This window comes from Dendrobates tinctorius, unplaced genomic scaffold (assembly GCF_039654945.1).
Source record: "Dendrobates tinctorius isolate UK_male_01 unplaced genomic scaffold, ASM3965494v1 ptg000079l, whole genome shotgun sequence".
NCBI lineage: Eukaryota > Metazoa > Chordata > Amphibia > Anura > Dendrobatidae > Dendrobates > Dendrobates tinctorius.
Genome location: NW_027361747.1, coordinates 17,791,053 through 17,803,871, shown reverse-complemented (window position 1 = coordinate 17,803,871; position 12,819 = coordinate 17,791,053).

Below are 12,819 nucleotides of genomic sequence, written 5' to 3'. Positions count from 1 at the left end.
ATTTAATTAACATGTAAATACAGTGCACAGTAAAATAGTTCATTTCTGCAGTAGTGAAAAAGGAGTCCATCTACCTAATATAAGATGATATTTTATTACTTATTTTTGAGTTTTAACTTTTTTATTTTTTTGGGAGCTCCCGTGTAAATTGGGTTTTGAAGAACATATATGTTAAATGATTTCAATGAATGCTAGTTTGTTAATGTCAGTCATTTGTTCTCCATATAGCTTTGTTCACCTTACACCTGAGTCATGCAATGCAAATGTGTGGGTACCCAAAGTGTGTTTGTCTATATGTAAATGAGAATCTCTCCTGCTTACTGAATGAGTGCATTAGGTGAAGCCAGAGTGTGTGTGTTGATGTAAGGCTGGTTTCACATTTGCGTTTTTTGTGCTGCGTTTTTGCGCATACGTGCGCTTGCGTTTTTCCCCTATATTTAACATGGGTGCGCATACGTGCACGTTGGCATGCGCACGTATGCGTTTTTCGTGCGCTGCGTTTTTTCCAGTGTGCGTCCTTACTTTCCAGACGCTACATGTTGCATTTTTTGGTCCGCCCAACCGCTTTAAAAAAACGCATGCGCACGTATGCACACGTTTTGTGCAAAAAATGACCATTATGGTCTATGGGTGCACATACATGCGCATTGGCATGCCCATGTATGCGGTTTTTTGCGCATGCGTTTTTTTAGGTGTCCACTGGTTAGACTAGTTATAAAATTCTCCTCCCAAAAAAAAAACATGTCTATATAAAGGAGGTGTCTGCCAGCACTGTACCACAACTATAGAGATAGACTGGAGAGCAGAAAGACTGCAAAAAAGAACCCATCTTCAATCCCAGCTTCAGTGTCAAGAATATGAGTATTATTACGTCTAAAAATGTATGCCTGTCCTTTAAAATTGTATATGTACTAATGCGTTTTATTATTTTTACATGCAGTATGTCTTCGGAATCTGAATATTCCCCATCCCGGCAGGAACTGGCGCAAGCAGACCGTGAGGTGATTATTTTTGTGCGTTTGGTAAGTATATCTGCTGCTTCTCCAAATCTCTTAATGTTTGTTGTTTTTTTTTCAGACATCATCATCTTCTGCGGACGTGACAAGTGAGGGCGAACAGCAGGAGCAGCCAAGCCAAGTCCCGGTGGTGATATGGAATGTAAGTATCAAATGATTTGTAATGTTCTTTATTTTTTATCTTCTATATTTCCTCTTTTCTGTATCTTTTTTGTAACTTTTTATTCACACAAAATTCGAATATTCTAATGAATGTATTTTGTCTAGGTTCCACAACGGGATGAAGATGTATACCTGGATAATGAGCACCTTATCCGCCTGGTCCAGGAGCGTGCCCTGTTGTGGGACAGCCGTGACTGGCTGTACAAGGACAATGTGGTGAACCGGTACTATGGAATGAGGTGGCCGCAGAGCTGATGGATGGCTGGGACAGCGCCACTGCATCCTCCAAAAAGGCGTTTAGTAAGTATTTCCCTGCTCTGTTATGCCGCAGTGACTATTGTCCTTGATGGCACTGTTGGGTTTCATGCTAGATATATTCTAGCAGGAAACCCAACAGTGTCATCTGACTCAACAGTGACTGCTTTGGGTATTGTATTGCTGTATTGTGCCACAGTGACTATTGTCCTTGATGGCACTGTTGGGTTTCGTGATAGCATATGTTGTGCATCAAACACCATTGTTACATGTTGTTTGTTTGTTTTTCCAACAGTGGACAAAGTCCGAACACGTTGGCGCTCGATCAAGGACCGCTTCAACAGTGATGTTCGTGCTGAGGGCCAGGTTCGCAGTGGTTCTGCGTCAAGGACAAGAACAAGATACCGATACTATCATACGTTGCAGTTCCTAAGACCGGTCCTTGCCACCAGATCGTAAGTATTATAATTTTTTGGCTTTTATTTTTATTAATCTGTGTTTTTCTAATCCACAGCTGATGCTTCTTGTAAAGGCATGATAGTAATGATTTTCCTTTCTTCCACAGCACCTGGAGCAGCACCCTGCAACCTGGCCCTGGAGCGGTCCTTCATCGGACGTCCTCTGAGCCGTCCCAGCCATCCGACAGCCAGGAAGCACCTTGCAGGTCAGCAACACAGACAGCTGGTGACCAGGAAGCTGGTCCATCAGGTGTTCCCCTGTCCCAGGTCTCTGCCACTAGTTATGCGGGCACTAACCACCAGCGGCAGAGGGCCTTGGACAGGAATGTCTTGCCCGAGTTTATGCACTTGAGCGAGGCCTTTCATGCCAGCCTCAAGTCCCTGTCAGACAGAGTGGAAAGCGGTTTTTCACTCATGGAACATGGTTTTAACCACATGGAACACCGCTTCCATTCTGTCGAACAGCATCTTGACTGTCTGGAAGCTGACCTCAACAGACCAGCATACCATTTTTTTTAGTAAGATTGAAAAGGGCATGGCGGAACACCTTAGTCCTGAGCAACAGCTGAATGCGCTGCAGGCCTGCAACAATGCTTTCTTGCAGGCTATGCAGCATAATCAGTACGGACAGCAGTCAGTGGTGTCATTTCCACCTGTGCCACCATTGACTCGCTTCACCTCACTACCGACTTGTGCTGCATACTGCTGCATGGACACCTCTATTCAAAGCCCGGACACCCACCATTACACCACCACAAGTCTGAGTGCTGCTGGTCACTTCACCGACACCACCATGGCAAGCGCTGCTCCTGTCTGGAGCACCACCGCTACCCCCATACATGCTTGGAGCACAGCCACAGTAACCACTCCACAAACGTGGAATAGCCCTGCCGCAAACACTACAACATGTAGTAGCCCTGCCACCACCACTCCGCAAACCTGGACCACCACTGCCACTAACAGTCCTCCTGCAAGGACGAGCACTGCCACCGCCACCACAGAGCATCAGCAGCAGTCACAGCAGCAGCCACAGCAGCAGCCACAGCAGCAGACGGGGGACCCACATTCATTATTTGCCCCAAGTTCCAGGCGCCAACAATCAAGGCGGGCATTGGGCCCAAGTAGGTCCAGGCAGGCCAGTTTAAGAAAAACACTTATTACCAATGTAGCTGAACCTCTTTCCTCTCCTCCTAGTGTGTCTAGTTCAATTCCCATAACTGGACTCCCTTCCCCTACAAGTTTTGTTGCCCCTTCCCCTGTCTGGAGCACCACCGCTACCCCCATGCATGCTTGGAGCACAGCCACAGTAACCACTCCGCAAACGTGGAACAGCCCTGCCACCACCACTCCGCAAACCTGGACCACCACTGCCACCACCAGTCCTCCTGCAAGGACGAGCACTGCCACTGCCACCACAGAGCATCAGCAGCAGCCACAGCAGCAGCAGCCACAGCAGCAGACGGGGGACCCACATTCATTATTTGCCCCAAGTTCCAGGCGCCAACAATCAAGGTGGGCATTGGGCCCAAGTAGGTCCAGGCAGGCCAGTTTAAGACAAACACTTATTACCAATGTAGCTGAACCTCTTTCCTCTCCTCATAGTGTGTCTAGTTCAATTCCCATAACTGGACTCCCTTCCCCCACAAGTTTTGTTGCACCTTTCCCTAGAACACCATCTTCAACTATAAGCTGTGCATCTTCACTGCACACCCCCAACTTGCTACCATCTGCCCCCAAACGCAGAAAAAAATAAAGTTATTTATAATTTTTGTGGTTAAAAATAAATTTATATTTCTGGTTCACCATAACAAAGTTTGATTAATGTTTTAGGCGCCGCCTACACACACTGCGCCGTACACACAATGCGCCTTAAACTTTGCAAGGTGTCATAAAAAGTGTTTTGAGGATTGGCTGTTTTTACCATCCTCATTTCACTTATTGTTATACTATGCAAGGGGGATTATTGATATACTTGTAATTAGCAACATACTCTTGTGTGTTGATTCCACTGATGGGTAAAATACACGTCATATGTTAAATACCAAGGCCTAGTATAATAACTAGAGTTTACTGACTAGGATCTGGTTTCATGAAACACAAACTGGTGAAACTCGGGCCAAAAAAAAAGGCGAGTTTCTTTCGAAACACTACCACAATGTTAGTTAATGGGAAATAAAAGTCGGAATTGCGCTGATTCATCCACTCACTGCAGACTTTTATTCCCCATTGACTTGCATTGGGGTTGGGTTTTGAACGAATCTCCGACTTTTTTCCACTAGTTGGACCAGTTTCATTTGAAACAAATTTGGTTTCATGAAACCCGATCCTACCAAAGTCGCTCAACTCTAATCATAACTATTTATCAATCATGGCCTGGTTAATACACATATCATTTTTAACCTGCAGCTTTGCTTATGTACCAATATATTTCACGCAGACTAGCGATGCTGCAGTTTAACTCATATGTGTATTTACCTGCCCAGTTGTGAGAACATCATGAATTCACAGGTATACATGGGAAGTTTTTTATTTTATTGGAGTGTAAAAAACATAGTGCACTCGGTACTGGTATCAAATCAGGTTTTTTATTAAAATACACACACGAAAACATTCTTACACCATTTCATCTTGCCAGTGCACACGTCCTACATCAGAGATAAAGTAGGCCAATTGGTCCCTCATTTGGCAACTTCAACGGATGACCTGAGAGGGTGCTGAGTGAATTCAGGCAATAGGTTAGGAGCAGCATCATCGAGTTCAAAGGTCGGGTGCTCTTTAGCCATCACAAAATTATGTAGAACCACACACGCCTTCACCACCTCATCGACTGTTTCAAGTTTAAGATTAATGGCTGTGCCGAGAATTCGCCATCTGGAGACAAGAATCCCAAAAGCACACTCTACAGTTCTTCTGGCCCTGGTCAGCCTGTAATTAAATATTTTTTTGGTGTTGTCCAAGTCACGGCTGGAGTAGGATTTCAGCAGTTTTGCGCACATTTGAAAAGCCTCATCCCCAACCATTACAAAGGGCAGTGGCGGAGCTTCGGTGTGGGGAAGAGGCCGTGGTATTAAATTGGTTGCCATACAACCTCCGGCCCATGTCTGAGTTTTTAAAAGCCTGTGAGTCATTACCACGGCCAAATGCTCCAATGTCCACTGGTACAAACATACATCCTTTGTTCATGGCAAGCAACTGCATATGCCCTAGCCATCGCGATGTCCAAATCCAAGTTGAAGTGAAAACTCTTCCAGCGCAGATCCATGTTGACACGAGAAAAATCAAGGAAATGTGAAGAATACTGTAGACAGGGTCTATATATTAACATACCACACCACCACTGACGTCCCATTGGTCGTGGGTGTTGCCAGATTGCTATCTAGATTTTTTTTTGGGTGAGGACAAACAATGTGCAAAAAAACGCAAACGCACTAAAAACACATACAAACGCATACAAACGCTGTGTTTTTTTCCTGCATGTGTAGGGTCGGTGGGCCGGGCTGGGGGTGGTCCCTCTTCTTACCGCGCAGAGACAAAACAGAGACAAGATGGAGGCAAGTTCAGGGTGCAACAGGTCCAAGCTTTATTCTCTAGCCGTCCACTTGACAGCCTCCACAGTATACCGCACTTCAAAGCAATACACTTTACTTCGCTTCCCTTGTCGGCCCTCCGTTTCCAGAGCCGCTTCTCACACCGTACTTTATACTAGGGACGTGTCTGCACACACCGTCCCCTCCTCACTCATCGACACTCCTGACAGGTCCGTCACTGTGGCTGCCTTAGGCCTGTAAACCAACAGCGCTTCCACTGATCAGTCATCGTGTCAAATACGGTGTCTCACACCCAGTGCCTCGTCCCTTCTGCAGTTCTTCCTGTCAGGACCACCCCCCTGACGTTCTCTCTCCTCAGTCCCCCTGGTTTAGATTCTCCTCACAGCGCACAGACTGTCGCAGTCCTCCTGTCACTGGAGCTCCCCCTGGGGACTGGAACCTTCTGGAACCCTCCCTCAGTATTTATAACCAACCCGGTTCCTTGAAACTGTCACTCCGCCCCCCATGACCAACGGTTTCTAAAGCCCTAAGCTGCTGTCAAGTCCTTTGCTCACACTCCACCCTGCCATCTAATGGTCATCCCAAGGTACTGCACGTCCACTACACTTTTCCTAGCTGTTTCCCCACTGTAATAACTGACACCTACCTACACTGTGCAAACCTTTCCTTCTTCACTCGGACTAGTCCGTTCGTCTGTCAGATCACCTTCCCTACACTCCCCCTTCCTTTGTCCATTGTCATCCTCGACAATCGTCATCCCTGCCTTCGTCGTTCTGAAGCTACACCTACATTCTGTTGTCGGACCAGCTGTTGAGCCAAACCCACTATCTGCGGGGGCCGAACCATACTGGGAGCACTATGCTCTGAGCAGCCTACTGCTACTCACCAGCGCGCACGCCACATGACAACGTCTTTCAAATTGGGCTAGGTACACCCGTATTCTCTATGCAGCGTGTATCTTTCCCCTACTCTCCCCTTCTGTTACCTTCCACTATCCGGTACGCCATGATCGAGGCCTCACACCTACCAGATCATTACCAGCGCCCGCCTTCCTCCTTCATGGGTGTCCGTGGTGTTGGGGACCTGACCTAGGATGGCTGTCTCTCTCACGTCTTCCAACTCATTTTCCTTTCTTTCAATTACATGTCATGGTCGGCGTCCCAGTCTCTCAGACCTCCTCAACTCTTAGATCCCTACCGGATCTCACACTTTCCTTTGGTCCCGCAGACCTTCCCTTACCTGGACCTGTTGCATTTTACTTTGGCATATTATACATTAAACAACTTTATAATAGCACAAGTACCCATTTTTTATATATTTTTTTTTCATTTTCTTTTGCTTCTAAAACCAACATATAACAAAAAACATTGCATGTCTTCTTTCTCCCCCCTTCCTTGGACCTGAACACTCCTCCACTTCTTGACACCCCACTCTGCCAGGTTTTATGCAACCAACAACTTTAACTTCTTATAATTAACATATACATCAACTGTCACAACGGTGCAACGAAATTTCGAGAGTTCAAACCACTCACAGACAGCTGGCAGCGAGGGGCCCCACAGCCGTGGAGCGCCTGGGGTATAGGGAGTGTCCTAGGAGTTCTTACTACGGGGGTTCACGGTCCTCTGGCTCAGCAACCACAGCTACCGTGTAGTAGCCACAGGGGCAGTACTCCTTGTAGTACGACACCCAGTCCCCTTCATGTAGAGCCCGGCCGTGACGAATAGATGCCACATTAATATAAACCTTTTGTCCAGTCTCATCCCAGATAAAACCGTATCCTCTATCAATGTTGATGTATACCAGCCGTCCCCGGGATCTTTCCACCGCCATGCCAGCCTCCCCCTTTGAGTGGAACAGGCTCCATACCTCCTGTTCCCGAACTTTCTTTTGTTTGATCACCTCCGCGACCCAAACGGAGGGTGCCGTGCCAGTCCCAGAGTCCGGTGGGCGGGACTTCGCTGTAAAAGCGCGTGGGGAAGAGGCGGCCGATGAAATCTGCGGCCCAGCAGCCGCTGGGGCCGGGTGGCGGGTGAGGACAGCCGGGTCCTTGAGGGCTGGAGTAACAGGGCCTGTCAAACAGGCCGCAGCCGGTTCTAACGCTGGCAATACTGCGGCCGCAGGATAGGCCGCATCCAAAACTTCTAACGGAGCCGGAGTAATGGCCAGTTCCAACAAGGCAGCTCTTGGCAAGGGGAGCGCAGCAGCGTCTTCTTCGGCTGAACGCCGCACTGGTAGCTCCGGGCAGGGTATCTCAGGGACCTGAGTGGGGGCCTCGCTCAGTTCCGCATACACCACGGGGCCCGTGGTGACTAGGCCTTCCGGTGCGCAGGGGGCCGCGTGCTGCAGCAGAATGGTGGGGGCCGCCTGCGGAGGCACTGATAGGGCCGGGGGTGCTCTCACCTTCCCCGGCGCTGCAGCCTCCGTCCCATCATCACGCGGTGGCCCCCGCAGCCTCCGTTCCTTGCTCCACTGTCCGGCGGGCCGTTCCTCCGGACTCGGTGGCTCCGCTGTGAAGTCCTCTGCTGGTATTGGTGGCGGCCGCTCTCGATGACTCCGCTCAGGCTCCGTTCCCCAGCTCAGTATTCCGCGGTTCACCCGTGACTCTGAGGGCAACTTCTGCTCCATCTCTCACCTCCATTGCCACTCCAGGCGGCCGATGCCCCGGCACCCGCAGCGTCTCATACCGTCCGTTGGGCAGCAATCGAATGGCGCCAGACAGCTACAGCCAAGCTTTTCTTCTGTGCCACTCCTCCTGCTGGGTGGGGCATTGGCAGGCCTTTCCACCCATCTGCTAGGGTCCAGTACATGGGAGCGTCGGCCTCCGGGCACATACTGCTGTCCACGGAGGTACGTTGGAGGGGGTCCCAGTCCATTCAACATGACTGCAAACACCCGGACCTCTCCCCTGCACTGTAGGCTGGGCTGGGGGGTGGTCCCTCTTCTTACCGTGCAGAGATGAAACAGAGACAAGATGGAGGCAAGTTCAGGGTGCAACAGGTCCAAGCTTTATTCTCTAGCCGTCCACTTGACAGCCTCCACAGTATACCACACTTCAAAGCAATACACTTTACTTCGCTTCCCTTGTCGGCCCTCCGTTTCCAGAGCCGCTTCTCACACCGTACTTTATACTAGGGACGTGTCTGCACACACCGTCCCCTCCTCACTCATCGACGCTCCTGACAGGTCCGTCACTGTGGCTGCCTTAGGCCTGTAAACCAACAGCGCTTCCACTGATCAGTCGTCGTGTCAAATACGGTGTCTCACACCCAGTGCCTCGTCCCTTCTGCAGTTCTTCCTGTCAGGACCACCCCCCTGACGTTCTCTCTCTTCAGTCCCCCTGGTTTAGATTCTCCTCACAGCGCACAGACTGTCGCAGTCCTCCTGTCACTGGAGCTCCCCCTGGGGACTGGAACCTTCTGGAACCCTCCCTCAGTATTTATAACCAACCCGGTTCCTTGAAACTGTCACTCCGCCCCCCATGACCAACGGTTTCTAAAGCCCTAAGCTGCTGTCAAGTCCTTTGCTCACACTCCACCCTGCCATCTAATGGTCATCCCAAGGTACTGCACATCCACTACACTTTTCCTAGCTGTTTCCCCACTGTAATAACTGACACCTACCTACACTGTGCAAACCTTTCCTTCTTCACTCGGACTAGTCCGTCCGTCTGTCAGGTCACCTTCCCTACACATGCGCATAAAAATGCTTGAAAAAAATGCAGCGTTTGTATGTGTTTTTTTCATGCGTTTGTGTACCGCAAAAAACGCGCTGCAAAAAAAACGCAAGTGTGAAAGTAGCCGAATGTGTATATTATTATGTAAAAATTATGATTTTCTAGAATTGGGTTAATAGCAAATTGGTTTGGGTTCTGTTTTCCTTAACATGTAATTGTACTGATTCTGATTAGTAGTAACATTATTTTGTGATCTCCATGAACATGATTGTACTGGTATTTATGATCATCGTTATTATGCAAATGTGATTGACATGAAATTGATGTGTTTGATAACTGGTATCTGATATCTTGATATTTTGATTTATTTCAGTGTATAAGTCCATACACATATGATATATTTTATGTAGTAGTTATTATCTAGAGTAGAAATATTTGCTACAGTAGAAAATTTCAAAGGTCATTCTGGGCACTAGAGTTGAGCGACTTTTGGTTTTTTAGGGTCGCGTTTCGTTTCGTGAAACCCGACTTTTCCAAAAGTCGGGTCGAGCAAGATCGTCCGATTATAGGGAAAAGTCGGGGTCGTCCCGAAACACGAAACCCAATGTAAGTCAATGGGGAATAAAAGTCGGCAGTGAGAGGAGGACAGGAAACACACCTACAGTGCCCATTTGAATGCCAAAAGCATAAATTCTTCTTACTTAAGCTTGTCAACCTTAATTAACTTCATAATACAAGTTACGCACTGAAAAATGGGGGTTATTTGGCTAAAGTTGTGGGGGGGGAGGGCTGGCTGCAGGTTTTCATGTGCCTTGGGCGAAAGAGCGCCCCTTTAACACATACCACAACTCATCATGCTCCGATACGGCAGAGAAATAGCGGTATAGTACAATGAAAAATACCTCACTTTTTACATCTCATGACGAGGCCCATCTATTTCTCCATACAGAATCATTGGCCCCATATAATGTTTGAAACAGTATATGATGAGCTCCACATAATGCTACAGTATATGTTGGTCCCCATGGATGAAGCTCCACTGTCTTATGGGCCCAAATAATGCTCCAAACATAATGGGCCCCATTTCTAATGCTCTAGTGTATAATGGGCCCTGTAAATGCTGCTCCAGTGTCTGATGTCCACCTTTGGAATGTTCCAGTGTATGGTGGGCCCCATCTATCATTCTCCAGAGTATAGTGCTCCCCAAAAATTGCTGTCCCAACATTGAAAACAATGAAATAAGTCTCCGGTGAGAAAGGGTACCATATCCCCAGATAACATGTATGGATAGCGTACACATTCAAAATATATGTCTATACATCAGGAGGCAGGCTCAGACGGTGTCAGGCACAGTATGGATTGCACGTGATTGCACAAAGGTTAGAAAGGGTACCGTATCCCTGGATAACATGTATGGATAGCGTACACATTCAAAATATATGTCTCAGGAGGCAGGCTCAGACGGTGTTAGGCCCAGTATGGATTGCACAAAGGTTAGAAAGGGTACCGTATCCCCAGATAACATGTATGGATAGCGTACACATTCAAAATATATGTCTCAGGAGGCAGGCTCAGACGGTGTCAGGCACAGTATGGATTTGACGGCCCAGATTACACAGCGGAGGAGCAGGGAGAGGTAAAGATTGCAAATGCTAGGGCCCTGGCCAAGCAAGGGGGGCCCACTCGTGGGCGTCGGTACTGGCACTGGGCCCCTCATAGTACAGCGGTGTGTCTGACGGCGGGTGTGCACCACCACCGTCAGAGACACTTGATTGCACTATGAGGGACCCTGTGCCAGTGCCCGCGCCCAAGAGTCGGCCTACCCACCTGTCCAGGGCAACGGCACTCGCACGGTGTCGTGCGCTAGGTGGTGACCCCGGCCATGGGGGGGAGGCAGCACAGTTAGGGAGTTTTAGAAAGTGGCATATGTTGATGTTGGACATTCAGCTGATGCAAAAGGCGAAATAGGTGAAGTACCAGGAAGAGGTGGACCAAAGCAAGCCATTTTTCTGTCACCCTATGTGTCATCAGGGGAAGGTGGGACAAAATCCTTGGAAACCCATGCGTGGTTCATTTTAATGAAGGTTAGATCATCCACATTTTGAGTTGACAGACGGGTCCTTTTTTCTGTCAGGATTGATCCAGCTGCACTGAAGACTCTTTCCGATAGCACACTTGCAGCTGGGCAAGCGAGCTCCTGTAAGGCATATTGGGCCAATTCAGGCCAGGTGTCCAGTTTAGCGGCCCAATAGTCAAAGGGGAATGACCTGTGTGGGAGAACATCGATATGGGAGGAAAAGTAGTTTGTAACCATAGTTGACAACTGCTGTCTCCTGTCACTTTCCATCGATGCAGTATTACCAGTTGTGTGAGCGGTATTTGAAAAATCAGTCCACAACATTGTCATGAAACCCCTGTCTCCAACGCCACTTCTGCTGTGTGCACCACGAACACCTCTGCCAAGCTGCCCCCGGCCCGTACGGCTCGTGTGAGAACCATCACCGCTGCTGTGTGCTGGGAATGCCTCAAGCAACCGATTTACCAGAGTTGCTTGTTTATTAGCCAATATTAGGTCAAGGTTCTCCTGTGGCATGATGTTTTGTAATTTGCCTTTATAGCGTGGATCCAGGATGCTGGCCAACCAGTAGTCATCATCGTTCATCATTTTGGCAATGCGGGGGTCCCTTTTTAGGATCCGCAAGGCATAATCTGACATGTGGGCCAATGTTCCCGGTGTCAATGATGCACTGCGAGTGCTGGGTGGAGGAGCACTTTCTGGCAAATCCACATCCCTCCAGTCACGCACAAACCCTGTACCAGACCTTGCCACGCCAACATTTTCACTTGCCCCACGAGATGCATCCTCCTCCCCTAAGTAATCATCCCCATCATCATCCTCCTCCTCCTCTTCTTCCTCCACCTCGTCCAGGAGAGGTCCCTGAGCAGACAATGGCTGAATGTCATCAAGGATTCCCTCCTCCTCTTCCTCCTCATCAACATTGGCTGCAGACGCCTGCTCCTTAAGGTGCGTCAAAGTTTGCATGAGCAGACGCATAAGTGGGATGCTCATGCTTAGGATGGCGTCGTCTGCATTCCTCAAAACACTGAAGGACTTTACAAAGGTCTTTCAGCTTCGACCACTGCACACCTGTCAACTCCATGTCTGCTCTCAAAGTGCCTGGCCGTGTATCCTCCCACAAATGCATTATGGCCTGCCTCTGCTCGCACAGCCGCTCCACCATATGCAGGGTGGAGTTCCACCTTGTTGCAATGTCGATAATGAGGCGGTGGTTGGGAAGGTGGAGCAATCGCTGCAGCTTCTGCATACGAACGGAGTGTACAGGCGACCGGCGGATGTGCGCGCACAGTCTTCGCACCTTCTGGAGCAGGGCTGTTAACTCAGGATAATTTTTGAGGAAGCACTGCACCACCAGGTTCAAGGTGTGAGCCAAGCAAGGTATGTGGCTGAGTTTTGAAAGGGCTATGGCTGCCACAAAATTACGGCCGTTATCACTAACTACCTTGCCTGCCTCAAGATGTACACTGCCCAGCCATGACTCAGTTTGTCGCTTCAAGTACCCGGCCAGCACCTCGGCGGTGTGTCTGTCGCCCAAACACATCATCTGCAACACAGCCTGCTGACGCTTTCCACTAGCTGCTCGATAGGGGGACACATCGTGTGCAACAGTGGCAGCTGCAGATGG